Source organism: Passer domesticus, chromosome 1, assembly GCF_036417665.1.
Source record: "Passer domesticus isolate bPasDom1 chromosome 1, bPasDom1.hap1, whole genome shotgun sequence".
NCBI classification, from domain to species: Eukaryota; Metazoa; Chordata; class Aves; order Passeriformes; family Passeridae; genus Passer; species Passer domesticus.
The window spans coordinates 112,115,333-112,133,043 of record NC_087474.1 but is presented as its reverse complement, the minus strand read 5'-3'; the positions used below and the strand labels follow the sequence as shown (position 1 = coordinate 112,133,043).

Here is a 17,711-nt window from a genome sequence, read left to right as displayed (position 1 = left end):
CTACAAAATCAAACAAAAATAATTAAATTTAGAGTGATATTTCCTTCTTTCACTTCACCTTTTCAGTTCTCTTTCTTCTCAGGATAATCCAAATCGTTCTAATATTTGGGGAATAAGCTGTGTTTCTGCAGCATCACTAGGTGTGACCAGGCTTTAGGGGGAGCAGGAACAGGACCACAAGCACTTTCAATTGCTACTTAATGGAAAAAGAGTACTAAACACTGAAGTGACACAAAGTGTAGTGCCTGACTGCTGCCTTGAGTATCTGACCAGGCTGCATCACAAAGTTAACATGATCTACACCAAAAGCCTACCCAGGCCATCATCAGTGAAGTGACTGAGTCCTCTGTACACACCAGCCCACCCATGCACACAGCTGCAATCATGGTCCCAAGATGCTCCATTTTTAGCATGGACACGTGTACACATTGTGCTGAGCAGTGTACAACACAGGCTCTCGTGTTCCTCTACTTATCCCTTTGAGAGGAGGCCAGCCACTGCCTAATCTTTGTCACTTGTTCCTGGTGCCCTGCCTGCCAGAGACTGGCCTCCATGGGAACAGGCTGCAAGTGGGATAAGCTGGCTCAGCAGCGACAACATATTTGTTGGCATCTTATCTGTGCACATACAGACAAAGTCTGATCTGATGGGGCACTGCAGGGCCCTACAGCTCCTACATCAGTGCAGCAATGGATGAGATGCCCCTACCAGAGTAGCTCATGCAGCTCACACCATGCTCCAAGGGCTCCCAGGAAACGAGGGATACTGTGAGACTTCTACAGGAGGAATGTACTGCCTTCAGCTGAGCTCAGGGGAGATGCCAAGTGACCTTCTTGAAAGGGGAGGCCCTAACACAGTGCACAACCCAGACATGCAGATGACTGACACATGGCAATAAAGAAACCATCTGAGCCAAGTAAGTCACATAGGTACATGGAAATCCTTGCTTGGGAGATTTTCTTTTTTAGCTGCCCATCTATGTGGGTTCAAAGCAGGTGAACTGCTGAGTAACTTCAGCTCTCAAGAAGGTCCAGTAAGCAGCCTCCAGAGAGTAAATAACGTCTAGCAAATGGCTTTAAAGCTAGCAAGTGATTTAAAGTAGAGCACACAAAATGTACTTTTTGCATGCTTCTTACAAAGTAGTGCCATCAGAGACTCGACTGCACTGGGTCTCACCTCGTTGGAAGATTGCTAGCTTTTTACCTTGTCCTCCAGAACTTAAAATTACTACATGCGAAACAAGTTGCTAGAACCACAGTTCTGAACAGAGCCTTCTAAATATTGCTATAGCCCGTCATACCCATTTCATATCTGCTGGAGCTTGCTGAGAGCCTGAAGCAGAAACTGAGAGAAAGATAAGTGTAAATCATCTCTACTATTTACAGACAGTATCCAGGCAAAATCTGAACCAGAATAATTCAGAAATCGATTTTTTTATCTACTTCACTGATCAAAGCTTATAAAGAAATGGGGCATTGGATCATCAAGGCCCTTATCAGTTTCTAGAGTTATTGTGAGAAAGAAGATAAATTGTTATGAATGCAAACCTGACAAACATACAAACAATCAAAACATCTTAAAATGAGAAATTATAGAAATGTTCTCAAGTAAGTTAAGGTGAAAGTAAGAGCCAGCGGGGTTTTAGCAAAAAGCCCCAACAAACGCCACAAATATGCATACAATTCTAAGGAGATGCCTCCTATGCTGCATAATCCCATTGGAAATCCTATTTATGTCCCTTTTGGCCTTTCACTAATATGCACTAAGCCATCTAAGTTGGCAGCAATCTCTGGAGGTCATCTGGTCCAAGCACCCATCTCAAAGCCAGCCCAGCCAAGTCCTGCATACCTTCAAGAATGGAGATCCCTCAGCCTCACGCTACATTTGCTCTCATGATTCTACCTGGATCATTTCCCCAAATGCTTACTCTTTAGTCACAATTTCCTATGTTTTCTTTAGTCTGTGGCTTCGGGTCCTTCCACTACACACCTCTGAGAAGGGTTTGGCCCCATCTCCTCTGTATGTCTGAGGCAGTAAAGACAACAATGAGACCTCCCATCAGTCCAAACTGGACAAACCCAGTTCTCTCAGCCCCACCCTGCATAACCTCAGATGTACTCCAGCCCCATGACCACTATGGTAGCTTTCTGCTGGACTCAACTCGGCATGTTAGGAAATTTATTTTAATGGAGGACTCCAAACTGGTTGCATCTCTCCTAATGTGTTCTCACAAGTAACAAACAGGGGCAGGAAGGACTTGCTGGTAACACTGCCTGGGACATGACTGCCCATGTGCGGCAAGGAAACACTGCAGATTCATGCACAACCCTCATCCACAAATACCTCCAGAAGCAACCAAGCTGCTTGCCAGCCAGCTGGCCGCATGGTCTGTGCTGCTGTGCAGGGTTACCCCAGCCCAAACACAGCACTTTGCATTTTCTTCTGCAATGAAACATTCGCTATCTTTCAGGGCAGTCTGAGTCATTTCAGCCTTCTCTAGACCACTTATCTTTGAAGGAATATAATTACATGTTGCCATCTATTCCTTTAAACCAAAGGTGAGATACATGACTAGAGAAATCCACCAACTTTTCCTGTAATTACTAATGCAAAATTTAAAAGAAAGGCTTTGAGTCCAAACATGTAATATAAAACAAAGCTGTCAAATAAAAAAATTATGTCATATAAAGAAATAATATGAATTACTAGCAAAATGTTCCTCTGTGTTGCATTTATGGGTCAAACCTTAAAAATGACAGCCTATGTAATATCTAGCAGCAGTACTTTCCAGGAAGAATATACTGCACTTTTAAAATGTTCAAGAAACATTTAAATTTATTTTTACGAGGAAAAAAAAAAAGCAATAGTTGTTTAGACTGGTTCCAAGCATTTTTAAGGTCTCATATTTTCTACTTTCCTCCCATCCTCCCCATTCCTTTCCAGTCCTCAAATGATATCGTATCACAGCTCACTTCTGAATCAGAAAAAAGGGAGAATCCATTTCAGGACTCATAACTTTCCTTCCATTGTGGCTGAGGTTTTTCATTTCCACAAATACAAAGAAGATGCAAAATATCCACATATCACAGCCTAAATACAATCCCACAACACCCCCCATTCATCAGATAATAAAGGAAAAGGAATCATAAATAATAATCTGCTCCTGCACAATTTCATTGCAAAGAATCAGATTTTTCCCAACGCTTGAACCACCCAGACTAAAGCGATTGATGTGAGACCAGGAGTCACAATAGAAATGAGGAGAGGTAACATTACAATGAATTACTAGAAACAGTCCAATACTCAGGAAGTATTTAAAGAACTTTATAAAACAACAGACCACAAGGTATTTACATGTCCAGAGGAGAACTGGAGATACTCTCCTTTCTCTCCCACAAATCTCTTTAATCATTTCAAATGGTATGGTGTAGCAGTCTCCTTTGCAGTCACCATACACCACTGCATTCCCACATACTCCTGATAAAATGCTGCCTCCCTGCTCCTCCTTGCAAGGAAACTGTGGCTACACAATAACAATTTACCTCTCCATTTTAGTCCTCCCTTTTCCTTCTTTTTCCTTCCACCCTCCAATCTGGTTATTTTTGGACTGCCAGTTGGGATTATTGCTTTTTCCCTGCTAAAATAAAAACAAACAAGAGTTATACTTCAGTTTCTGGGCTTAAGCATGAGATCTGTCTCAAACATTAAACAGTCACATTTTCTTGCCTGAGGTGCAATGCTATCTCCTATGACACCGACTAAAGCAAGACTTGCAACTAAAAGCAGATTCTGTTTCTGGATTCACATGCACACTTTTTCCACTTCCCCAGTAACTACCCATCTGAAATCCTGAGCAGCACTGCATCCTGAGAATTCAGCACTGGCTGACATTTGCATAGTCTTAGAGACTAAAAAAATTAGCCTTTCTGAGCTGAACTACAATCACAATTCAAAATATACATGGCTAAAATAGAATATTTATAACCTAAGACACCCCTTCTCTTTGACATGTTATCCTAATTTCAGACCACACTGTAGTATATTTTGCTTTTTTGTAAGGCTTACTACTTAATCTATTTGGAAGGAAATTAGTATCCACAAAATAATAGACAATGCAATAGCATCAATTTCCCACCTCTGAATAAAAGTCTTAATGAAAAAGAACATGATGCTTTTATGGGAAACGAAGACAAAGATTCCACACATCCCAATCTTATGAGATGTCACAATGAAGTCCCAGGTAAAACCAGTCTTAAGGTTTGCAATAGCAAACATTCCTCAAATTAAATAAATATAATACCGAGTATTAATCAAATACTTATTTCCCCCTTTTTTTTTTTCTCTGAATTAGAATACTTTCAACTATATGAAGAGTTTTTCAGAATCTGGTAAAAATAATTTTATTGTGTAAAATTCACTATGGCAAACACCTGTCAGGAATTGAATGAAGAGACTTATCATTTCAATGAAAAACATTGTCTTCCCACCGTGGACAAGAAACCAGTGTGTATATACCTCTATTTTCTGGATTTTCCATATACTGGATGTGGAGGGTTAAATTGAGTGGATTCTGAGTCATCCAAAATGCAAACTGGGTGTGCTGGCTTCCCTTCTGCAAGGCTCAGTCACTCTGTCACTCAAGAAGGGTTATGGGATACCTGACAAAAAACTTTTTTGTTTTCAAGATAGTAGGCAAAATTAAGTCAACATAAAGTAGGTTTTCAGCAGGGTGAGGCTCAAGGGAATCACAGGAATGATAACTGCTTAAGAAGGTGGTGGAAAAAAACAAGTATGCAGAAAACACACTAGGAGAGGTTGAGAAAGTCTATCACACTTCATGAAGTACAGCAATGATACCTCACCCTTCTGAAAAGGATTCTGCTAATAAAGCACCTGACAGTAACATAGAAAACACACCTCTTCTGAGACTGAGGAGTCCCAAAATTATGCACAGAAATTATCCAGTCACAGTAGGGTGTCTTCACAGGCCAGACGTGAGAACTTTCAGATGAAACAGCAACAAAATGAGCAGCTCAATGTAGAGAAGTTTCAGACTGCCAGTTGTTATCCTGAATGATATCTGCAGTGTTACTGGAAACACTTTTAAAACCAGCATTGACATCTAATTTGAATGAAGAGTCAGATGTGACCTACTCTGTTGGGCTGAGTTCTCCTGGAAAACTATATGTACAGAGCAGTTAGCAAGTACTCAGTAAGCAGACTTCTTTAGAGAGGAATCTTCACTTTTTTAATGACTTTAAGCACCAGATTTAGTGCAATCCCCCTGAGGAATACACATAATTCCTTTTCACAGGTGTTTTGCATCCCTGCCAAGCACTACCATACCCCCATGGAAGTTAACATAACCTTTGTCAAAGTGCATAAAGAAATGTTTGCAGGTTTTAACCTGCCCAAATTATTTATATAACTACTGACCGGTTACCTCGTCACACTTATTCTTCTCTCTTGATGGTAGGTTTGTTACAGTGAAATTTCCTAACCAGACTGCACTAATTCCAATAATTTAGATAAGATACCTGGCATAGTATTCCAGATTGTTGTAAATGTCAATTTTCTGTTCTCCAGCTGTGTTTTCAAAGAGTTGGTTAAATTAAAAATCACACAACCTTTATAATATTTAAAGTTTATGAAAAATTTGTATTTTCATTTCTACTCTGTCCTGGGTCTGGCCAGGACAGGGTTAAATTTTGCAGAGGAGGGAGCATGGTTAGGATTTGGAGGTTATTCTGCAACACTTCACATAATTTTCCAGGGATAGAGGAAGGGATGGCATGGCATTGAGGAGGGAGTGGTCAGGTATTTGGGGAGGTTTCTGCAGAGTGTTGTGAGCAATCACATGTAAATTGATTTAGTTTTTTTCTTACAGTAATACTGTTGTTATTATTATTGTTGCTATTACTGTTATTTATCTCGTTGCTGTTTTCAGTAAATTGTTCTTATCCCAACCCATGGTCTTCATCTTTTGTGCCTCCAGTCCTACTCTCCAGCCTGGCATGGTAGGAGATGTGGGGGAAAAGAGGTAGTTTTTAATATGGTTTCGAGAGTTTCAGTGGGAAAACTAAATTTGGGAATACCATTCCTAAACCAGAACATACTAACACAATTTCCATTCCTGGGTTTACAAGACTGGAAGGTATCCACATTTGGACATCCTCACCATATTCAAAGTTCACCAAAACACCTGATCCCTTTAAACTTAACTATTGTTATCAGAAAATGAAGCTGACATTTACAACTAGAAGTGAACTCAGCTTCAAATCCACACAGCCCAGCAAGATATATGGAGTGGCTGTAGTCTCTGGAAGCAGCATGGCTATCTTCATAGGGCTTGTTAGCTCAGGCACCAAATGGCACAGAGTCATATTTCAGTTCTGTTTCCAGTCACGACAGTGTAAGCATGTGCTGACCTAGAGTTTGTAACTCTATTCTAGAAAATTTAATCAGTAAGTCTCTCCTTTTCCTCTTTCTTTCTTAATCAAAAGAGAGAATAGATTTAGCTTCACATACTTAGGGTTGGGTTTTTTTTGATAGAGTCAAAGATTCCCGAATCTCTGCCAGCTAGTGCCTCAAGCAGGCACCTATAACTTGAAAGAGAGCTGTCATGAACAAAAAAGTAATGCATACATCCATCACTGCCAGGCTGCTATAAGGTGCCCCAAATCTAGGGATCAGAAATAAATCAAAAGCAAGCATGGAGGTTATCAAGTTCAAATGACTTGAACTCCCCAAAATAACTTCAGAGAGGTTAGCTAAACCAGGTCTGAAAAGGTATGAGACACCATACTCTTGCTTCTGTAAGCTTACTGTGCCCTCTGTTGATCATTATAATACTCCTTACAGCTACATGAAACACATTTTCCCAATGATCTTGACTTTTTCGGGACACTCTGTTCTGTCTAGTCAATGAAATGTAACTGCACAGATAAAGAGCAGGAAATAGTACCCTTTATTTTATGATGAGCTTGGGAAAATGTAGAATTAACAGGGAAAGCTAAAGAACTGTTTAATGATTAAAACCAACAAATAGTCTCCCCAAAATTCCTACCTTCTTTATAATTTAATACTTCCTATGTGATAACAAATTAGAGCAAATAGAATCATTCAAACCTTTCATAGGTTGTCTGTAGCCTGAACAAGACTTTTGATTTAATTTGACAAAATGGTCAGAAGTGAGGACATCAGGTAACCAGTGGCATCATTGCTTTGACTGTGCAATGCTAATCAGTTTGGAATGTAATGGAACTGAAAATAATTTACACACACACTCCACTATTACAGACACAAAAATACAACTGGAATATAATTCCTATGCCTCAGATCCATGGTCTAAATATCATGCTCACTTATCCTCATTGAAATTGACACTAGTCATGCTATGTGCTTGGGTTTATTTTGTTTTTTCTGAAAACACTTTGGAAGGAATAAAGAGATCTTAACAGCTCTCCAGTGTATTACCACACTTGTTAAGTTTCCCTGAAGAAGTAAAGAGTATGGTGATTTCTCTTCCACTTACTCTACCATCAGGAAAACAATTTTCTCCTAGGCAAGCTAGAAAATAATTAAAATTGAAGCACACCCCTTTCCAAAAGTATTTACAGAATTTTGATTGTTACAAAACAGCTTCTGCCAGTTTTTCAAACAGCTCAAGGTCTCACCATCAACCATTGGTTGAGTTTCTTTGATGTTCAGTTAGAGTGGCCCTCTTTGTTCAGGGTGAACAATGGCTACAAATGCAAGAGCCCCATTCACCTCCCCACCAGAAACTCTGCTGGTTGTATTCCACACACACAAACCATGGTGGCTGATACGCTGTAGAAGATTCCATTAACATTATTAAACAAGCTGTTTGAAAAGCTCCATTTCTCTTCTGAAACATCTCTGTGGGGGGAAGGGTAGATCAGTCTGCTATCATTAAAATGTTGACATTCAAAGTTCTGTGAATATATTTCAGAAATTAGCTTCATAAAGGAATAAAGACATTCTGTACGCTGTTGAAGATGCATTCCTTTGCTGTCATACAGTGCTAACATTTCCTTTTTGATCTGTCTTGCAAAACTTCTTTCCACTGATGTCTTACATACATGTCTTACCTTTTGCTGGAAGATCTTGCTTTTTGTAGGCCAATGTTTTGCTTTATCTTCCACAGTACTCTGTTATGAACTTTATATTTACCCTGTGGGGTATATTTCCTCTAACTGTTTGGTTTGAGGTTTTTTTAAAGAACACGTCTCTGAGACTGTCTTCTGCTATGCTGTCATCTTGCAGATATTTATTTACAATTACATGAATTTCAACTTTGGGATGGAATCTGTTGAGTCTAAATTACTGTGTGCTGATGACAAAATGATACTTCTTTTGCCAACATCTGTTCCTGCGGCCTATTAGATTTTATCAGTCTTATGTCAATTTATATTCTTTCACAATATCTCTAATGCTTGAAGCAAAATCTTCCTTTTTCCAAAAATTCTATCCATTTCAGAGAGATTTTTTTTTCCCTATGAACATCTATTAGTGTATTTCTCCCTTTGCTGACCAGACATTTTCCATATTGTTGTTAGGAAGTTCCTTTCTCTAGAGATTTCCATTTATCCTTTCTCATGACTGCGAAACCAGAAAACCCTATCATCACTCCAAAGCAAGAAAATCAAACAGGATGGAAACACTTTCACTGTCCCCAAAGTCCTGTACACTGCTACTGTGCATGTAAGGATAAAACATTTCTTGATGCATTTTCAGTTTTGGAAAAGACTTACTGTTTCTCAAAATGGTCCCTCAAGCAACAGTTTATTGAGCTAGGCATTCCAAAAAACTGAAATGACAATAATAAATCCATCAATTACATTTTGAGAGTACAATTGTTGTCAATGCAGTCAAAAAGGGAGTGGAGATGAGGGAGTGGAGATCCGAATACATAAAATATATCACCTGATGTATCATCTAATAAAAAGTGGACAACAAAAATACCCATTTTTGGTACTTTAAACCAGAAGTTGTATAGGATTTGGAATAAATGCTGCACTATTATGCCAAGCCACTTCTTCATGCTCCATCTGACTACCAGCTCAATAAATGTTATCAAGAAAATTTCATATTAATTCAATTTAGTTCAGCCATGTGCTTGTGAGAACTAATATCTAACATCTAATTTCTAAACGTGCCCATTCATATTTAATGTTTAAATAGGAATTTGTACACACACAATGACATTCCCTGTTCTGCCTGTCTGGCCACATGCAGATTCCAAAACATCAGAAGCATTTGCACAGTATCCTCTTAGATCCAAGAGGTATAAGGACAAACTGACCCTAATCCATCTGAAGAATGCTGAACACATATTAAAAAAATAAATCTGAATTTGGAAATTTTAAGAGATTATACAAAATCTCAGCTACAGCCCTCATGGTGAAAAGTAGTGCACTGCTCCCCAGTCTGCAGACAATACCTTAGTTTTAAGAAGTATTTAACAATGCCTTCTGGAAAACCATCTCTGCATTGAGTAGGTAGCTTGAACAGTATGTATTCCAAGCTATGTTATGTCATTTTAACCTACAGAGAAATACCAGTGCTTTGAACACAGAAATCAAGCACACTGCTGTCCTAATACTGTGATTAATGCTGTGAGCTACACCCTGCCTAGCCTTCCTAATCTCTGGGCTTTCTAATTTATAGCAGAGATGGATAGGCTATCAGTGGGGAATTATGAGGATTACTAGCTGTTTATCTCTCCTTTGCAGAGACACTTTGCTGCTTATAGAATTACCATAAACCCTCCAGCTACAGTGCCACTTCTATACTTATCCAGAAGTCTAGATACCTACTGGGCACAAAATGTTTTGATAGTCAATATATTAGAAAATGTTGGGGTTGATGGATTATTTTTTCTGTGTAAATGATTTGAACATACTGTCAGAACTCGTCATGTTACTTCACTGGTAATTTGTCTGCAGGTTATCTTGCATTCCCTTGAAATCCAGTGCTGTGATGTTGTCTACACTAATTAGAGTTCAGCATTAATGCTTGAAGGTTGCCCTCAAGCATCACCACAGGTGAAACCATTAAACATGTATGCCAAGCCATCTCTGCACTTGCAGCAAATTATGTAACCCATTTCAAAAGACTTCATCTTCATGGTCACCAGGAATGTTACTGACTTACCTACTATCTGAAACTTAAGGGCTTTCTAAATGCTTCTACAGAAAGTCCTTATGCTGTGGAGCACAAGTTTCCTTTTGGGGTGAAACTAATCAAAGAGTGTGATGGGAAATATGTGTGCTACTTGTTTCAGTTTCCTGATGAAGGAGGAAAGAAAGGGACCCTATAACATTTACCTTCTGCTAACTTAAAAATCTGAATCTGTACAGAAAAACTTTGTCCTTCAGAAGGAAATTTATGAATGAGAAACATCAATAAGATAAATATTAACCCTTGTACACCACATTTTAAAATAATTACAAGAGTCCTTCAATGATCCCTTTCAAACAGGTTGCATTTATAGACAGGATATTTAGAGCCAGGGTGTCTCTGTACAAATAATTAAGTGACCATCTGAGCACTAATATTCAGCTAAATTGTACATATTTCATGCTGCTTAGATTTAAATTTCGGCCTATATATAGCTTTATATAACTGTATTCTTATGAAACTCTTCAAATTTTGCCATTGTTCTTAAACTTTGTACTTCTTAACAACCCTGCTATACAGGAGACCTTAAGAACACTTAATTTAAAAGTTCTGGCGTTCTAATTCTATGCATACATATTTATAAACACAACAAAAATATGTAAAACTGAAAGCTTTTTCCCTCCTCTAAGTCACAATGTATCATCTATGTTGTTGTACAGTCATTTGTATTTGTCTATGCTCACTTCATATTCAAAGACTGTAACAAAAAAAATTGTTTAAACATCATCTTTAGTTAAAATAAGAACACTTTTATTCTCTACATTATCTTCATTCACTTGTTTCTTATACTTACACATATATTTTTAAGACTTAAAAAACCCCTAAAATCAACCAGATCCCAACCACTTCATGCTTGAATTCCTTTCAGAATGTTAAAAAATGTCTCAGCATATAAAGCACATAGGTGTAGTCATCCAGGCCCTTCCTTCAAGCTATCATGAAATGAAAATACAATTACTAAAGGAGAAGACCAGTCTCTCTAGGAACCAGCCAATCTGACAGCCCAGTCTCAGCTCACATTTGTGCAACCATGTCATGCAAACCTTTAAGGATTTATCTCATCTTGTAATCTCTAGTTAATGCCTCAGTATGTATAAACCAGCACAGATTCAGTCCTATTTTTCTGTTTTTCTAAGTACTTCCTCAGTCATCCTCTACAGCACAGGACCTCAATTGCCTGTTAGCACCATCTAGGCTTGTCTTATCTAGTTAGTTCCCTTCTATCACATTGGCTTTGCACACTGAAGATCCTTTGATCTTTCCTCTTCTCTGAACTCCAAGTATAGTCTCCAAGGGAAAGAAAGTATTGAATAAAGTTGTTTAGCTGAAGAGAAGGGTATTTACACGGAATTTAAAAAGAGACAGGCAATCATACTAATTACCCACCCTATGAGAGCCTGCTAACAAAAGGGGAACCATGACCAAGCCTATCCTCTTTTTCAAGCTCAGTGAATGTTAAGTCCATGCCTCAGTGTGCTGTCATATCCTATAAGCAAGATGAAATAAACTTTCTTCTGTCCTGGGTTTGCTTTTCTGGCAGGCCATGCTAAAAACATACAACATTGCTTGGATTTGTCAAGGCATTGGCAATCCAGAGAGAAAAAGGCAGAATTGGGAACCTTTCCAACAGGTTCTTGAAATCTAATAGCATGATTGCATAACATGTGAGACTCTTGATTTAAAAATGGGTCATCTAAATAAGTCTGTGTTAATGTAACATGGGTAAGTTGTGTTATCAATACAACTCACACTTTTCTCAAGTGTCCATCATCCTGGTCCCACTAGAACTGTTCTTGTCAGTTCTGATGTCCATATGGCCAACCCTTATCCCTTGTATTTCCCTGCTGACTGCTCCACATCAGACTGTATTCCAGGGACATAGTCTGTATTACCAAGGGACAACAGCATTGCTTCACCTCTCAGAAAACAAGCCACAATTCCTTTGTGCACCAGAAATTTGCTGCTGACAGCTGCGGCAGAACAGGCTCCAGCCTCGTGAGCTCTGCTGCACTGCTGAGTACACGGGCAAGCGTGAAGCCATGCACATCCCTTCCAGATCACCTCTCTGTGATCTGTGACTCTGTGGATGAATGCTTGCATACAAGGACTTAATGTCTGGGTAGTGAGCAGAGAGGTGTACAGCTAGATATTTGAGTTTTGTTGTCCACATTATTTGTTTGGTTTTTGCTTTCATTAGCTTTGCTGTATATATAACTTCAATGAATTGCACAGGCTTCTCTCTTCTTAAATGACAACATGTATTAAATTACAAAGACATTTAAGAAATATGCATTATAAAACCAAAATAAGGATACTAAATCTTATTCTAGTGAAACACACTATGGAGCATATTTCATTTTAGAGGGAATATGGTTAACATCATTGCATGAGGAGACAGGGTAAATTTTATCCTAGTACTATTCAACTATTTTATTCACATGTGGAACACAAACATAGATCAAGTAATGCATTTGGGTTTGCTGGTATTCTTCGCATTTTACGTAGCTTCCTTTTTATCTGTAAAAACTTGGAAACCTAAGTTCTTGCTGGGATATGTCTGTAAGGAGCAAATTCTAGTTACAAACTAATGATAAGGTGGCCTCTTGCTTAATTAATTTGCTCACATTAGTCTCTATTTAGGACATGGTGTTAAGCTCTACTGATGGGCAGTCCAGCTACCAGCCTGTGTTTCAGTCAATACAGAGTTTCTTTGGTTTGGTGTTGTTTATGGAATTCTCCATAGAAAAAACACTGAAGATAGATTAACTCACTTGCACTCCCCATCAGGCAGAACATTACCTGCATGCATGTACAACACAAATAAACAGTCTCTGACAGTCTTAAGGAAACTTGTGCAGTTTAAAGGGACGTAGAACATCACTAAACTACAGCAGTGGCACTACTTCTACATCAGAACAGTTTAAAACCTACTTCAAATAAGAAGACAGTTTGCAACATTTTTAAAACAGTAAATTATTTCCCTTAAGAAAATGTTAAAAATTATCTTGCTATCATAGAGAATGAAAGAATATTCAATTAGATTACTCTAAGTTCATGCTCTTCATCCAAATTTAATTTTTTTGTTTAGCAGTTAAGAGCCACTATGCTGTCTTCACTGTAACCACCTTGGCATGGCAAAGAAATTCCCCGTGTTTTCAAAACCCCATAAAAGTAAAGGTGTCTTTGAAAAAGAAGATTAACAGCAGGGTGTGACTGGGTAACAAAGTAGGAGCCTTGTCATTGCAGGAATAAAAGTGCCTGTGGTTCTCTAATACATTTACAAGCTCCTTTCCATTATGAAAAATGTCTGCCATCACTAATTTTTTCTCATTATTTGCACAGGATTGGAAATGAGGCACTGTCAATATGAAAGGAATTCACAGAGACATCTTCCTATTATTCTGCTAGCCTATACCACAACACTGTCCATTTTATTTATTACTTTGCTGAGCTGGTCTTTCCAAAACAAGCAAGCTGATAGAATTACCCCCAAGCAGTTGCCAAAATGATGATTAATATTATTACAAACTAATGCTTCTCATAAAACAGAGACATAAAACAGATTTCCTTTGACATGAGCTGCAAAAATCCCTCCTTGGCTCATATGCTACACACTGCTTGAAGAACATCACCTAGCTCTGAAGACCAAGTTCATGCACGGATCCTTCCCAGCTGAGGCCACCTGCAGCTATTCTTACCTTCAGATCACCAACAAATGCTGGCAGGGATAATGTATTTCTAGAAATACTTGCATGCTGCTAAAACACCCTCAGCACATATTATCCATGACTTCCTTCAAATCCTTTTCCTTCCTTCCCCCAACACCCACAGTCACACCTCCTCCCTACACCTCCTCTCCTAACTCCTTTAGTTAAAAGTTTGTAGACAAAAACCAGGCAAAGTTTTATACTTAAAATGAAAGATCCTCTACTATAGTGGCATGGAGTACCACAGACTTAGGAAGGAAAGGAGCTACATTTCCTCCTTACAGGTTTCCAGATCTTACAGAGATGTAAGTCAAAGACTGAATCTAAAACTAAGAGAAAATTTTATCTAGCAAAGAGTGACACAGTTATCAAGGAAGAAAATATCCCAAAAAATCCTAAAAAATAAGCTATTGCTCACTGGATGATATTCAGGACAGTCAGGTTAAATGAGGCATAAACTGTAATCAAAATTGCAACCACCAAGCTGGAAAGACTGGCAAAGAAAATGAAGACAGGAGTGCTCTTCTGGGGTGAGAATAATGCACACTGCTGCACACAGCAGCAGTGAGAAGACTAAAACCTATCTAATGCAGATTATATAATGCTGTACAGTCAATCATAAAAGTGAGCTTTCTTAAAGTTGGAAGCATAAGTGTTCAGGGGCACACTCAGCTGAAGCAGAAGAGCGAGCCCTTCCAGCTCACAGGAGTTGCTCTGTGGAACCTGTAGTGTTACCTGCTCCTGGTGGGATGAAGAAAGGAAGGGATGAAGAAAAGAAAGGAAGATAAGCGTTGTGGTTTCACTCTGGCTGGCCAGTAAGTACCACACAGCCACTTGTTCACTGCTCTATATCACACCCCCAGGTGGGAAGGAGAGTTGAAAACAAAATCTAAACCTCAGGGGTTAGATAAGAAAAAAATAATAAAATATAATATTAATAATAACATCAATATGAATAATAATTTACAAATAATGATATGATTATATTAATATCATATTATACTAATACCAGAAACAGCAATAATAAGAATTGTAATGATAAGAAGAGGGAGAGAGAGTAACTGAACCCAAGGGAAATATGTGATGCATGATACAATTGTTCAACACCCACTGACTAGTGTTAATCACATCCCTGAACCACAGTGAGTGGCTGCTGGCCAACTCCCCCCAGTTTTTATACTGGGCACAACATTCTATAAGATGGAATACCCCTTTTGCAGGTTGGGTCAGCTGTCCTGGCTTTTCTCCCTGCCAGGTTATTGTGCAACTCCACACTAGCAGAATATGAGATACTCAAAAGCCCTTGACTACATGTCAGCACTACTTAAAAACAGTGTGTTATTAACATTATTCTCATACTAAATCCAAAACCACAGCACTGTACCAGCTACAAAGAACAAAATGGACTCTGTTGCACCAAAACCAGGACATCTAAGTAACAGACTGGAAGGAAATGGAAAAGGCATCTGCAAGAAAAGATATAGATAACTTTTATTTTATATGCACTCTTAGCTATGCTTGGTATCATTTACCAAGGTATTAAATGTAGGAAAAGTAAACAAACACATTCTCCAAAGCTACTATGCAGCTTTATCATCATGTTGAATGAAAACTTCTGTGCCCTAATAAAGCTGATAGCTTTATAGTAGAATTTTGTTTCAGAATTATGTTTATGAATGAAAAAAAATCAGTGCATTAGACTCAGAATGACTAAGTATCAGATTTTTATGATACTTACAGCCAAGTATGAATGACATGTAGCCAGAACATCAGCTATTGATGATGCTCATGTTAATATCACACTCAGCACTTCGAAAATATCTACCATGTAGTCAGATTTCTTTTACTAAGGCCAGAGAATTCAGAGGTGGAAAATCTGTCAAAGTTATTTTATTTTCTTTTGTGAACACCTGCTAATTTTTTTTTTGTGTGTGTGTGTGTGTGTATATAAAGTATGCTGAAAAAAGGCATCCCATATTTTTATTTTCTCTTCCCATAAGACCTGGTTAAAAGCAATAGGATGAAGTATGCAAATGACACATTGCAAGAGAAGATGTCTGTACCACAGGGTGCTGTGGGATTCTGTGATATTCATGTTTCTGCATAACTTAATTTATCCATTAGGAGATAAATAGGAACTGTTAATACTCAGGAGATGTTTGCTCAGGAAGTTTGAGTGGCCTAGGTTGTTCTAGTCCATTAACGGGGAAACCATTGTTCAATTCCTTCCTCACTCAGCAGACAGTGTCTCCTGGGTACCACTGAGGCCACTCTGTGATGCTCTAGCAGTAAAACTGCCTTGAATTAAATTATCCAATAATTATGGATAATAAATTTGGCCAGGGGAAAAAAAATAAGTATAAGCAGGGGCAATGAAACAGCCCCTCCCCACTGTGTTCCTGGGGATGGAGCACAACCCTTGGTTACCTGTATGTTGTGACAAAAGATAATGTATCCACAGGCAGAGTGCAGAGCAGACCTTATGGCCCTCTAAGGTGTCACATGGGATTTGGCTGACTTTTGCTAAATCAGCCACAAAATAACTAAACTGATTCATATTTGTCATTGTGCTGTCCATGCAAGTCTTTAATGGTTAAGGAAAGGCTGCTCTGGGAGATGCTAATCTCCACAGAGCCTCACAGTCTCTTCAGAAAAATATCAGAAAGATGTCCATGATCAACATGAAGGTTTCAATAGCAGAGAAGGATCCAGTTTTGCATAAAAATTAAGGCAAGTGTTGCGCACCTTTGATAAACACAGATTTGCTAAGGAAGGGAGGGAGGGAGGGAGGGAGGGAGGGAGGGAGGGAGGGAGGGAGGGAGGGAGGGAGGGAGGGAGGGAGGGAGGGAGGGAGGGAGGGAGGGAGGGAGGGAGGGAGGGAGGGAGGGAGGGAGGTTGGTTTTGGTGCTCCAGACTTTATAATTGTCCAAGTTCCCTTACAGCCTACATGGGAAAATTTTACAATGTGTTAAATTGAGACAAAAGATTTTTAGAAATTTCCAGCTTCACAGGAAGTTTGGTAGGACCATGTAACTCAAAAAATACTTATGATTTAGGGCTTTAAACTGCTCTGTGACAGACCCAGTTATACCAGAAATATGAAACTGTTTCTGGCTAATGCTGACAATTACTTCAACACAGCAGTTGTCTTCTCTTTAATGACACATTGCCCATATTTCCCATTTCATATGGCTATTTTCCATGCTGTTATTCCTGAAAGTACAAAAGGAAATCAGTTGTCACTCAGACCTATCACTTTTTACTGTAATGAACAGTCTCAGTGTATGATATTCACAGGAGCTTGGAAAAAGACTCTATCTTTTTTAGACATGATAAACAAGGACTTCCCATAATAATTCAGTAGGATTGATTTTTGCTGTCATGATCAATCTGGGCATTTTATACTTTCTCTTTCTTAGGGCGCTTTTTCTTCTGTGAGATTAATTGTTTAGCATTGCTAATTTCTAGTGAATATCACATTAAAATATGTTGAAAGCTAGGAAATTGTGCAGAAATATTCTGAGGTTGACCACAGCAGATGCTCAAATGCAATTCAGTTTTGTACAACTGTGTGGTTTGACAGAGCAGCAATGGAGCACTCTAATGTACTGAGGAGGAGTTACCAGCATACACATTATTAAGAAAGATGTGAGGCACCCCAGTAAATCAATATTAATTCCAAAATTCAGCTTCAGACTCCTGAGAGGGAATTCTAGTGGCATGCAGGAGTAAATCTTAAGATGACACCCAAAAATACAGAGGCAGTACAGGCACTCTAGATCCTAATTCTAACTATGTTCT

The 17,711-nt window shown here is 38.7% G+C and overlaps 1 protein-coding gene across 7 annotated transcripts in view; it reads right to left on the bottom strand.

The window, feature by feature from the left end:
- The window catches only part of DLGAP1 (DLG associated protein 1), a 401,105-nt gene that overhangs the window by 291,394 nt on the left and 92,000 nt on the right, over positions 1-17,711 (bottom strand). Inside the window, exon 3 of one of the 7 annotated variants that reach the window (XM_064434367.1) lies at positions 3,543-3,637. The exons of the other annotated variants lie outside the window; for them this stretch is intronic. The gene's annotated coding sequence lies outside the window, so the exon portion shown is untranslated. The remainder of the gene's footprint in view (positions 1-3,542; positions 3,638-17,711) is intronic. 7 annotated transcript variants of the gene reach the window in all.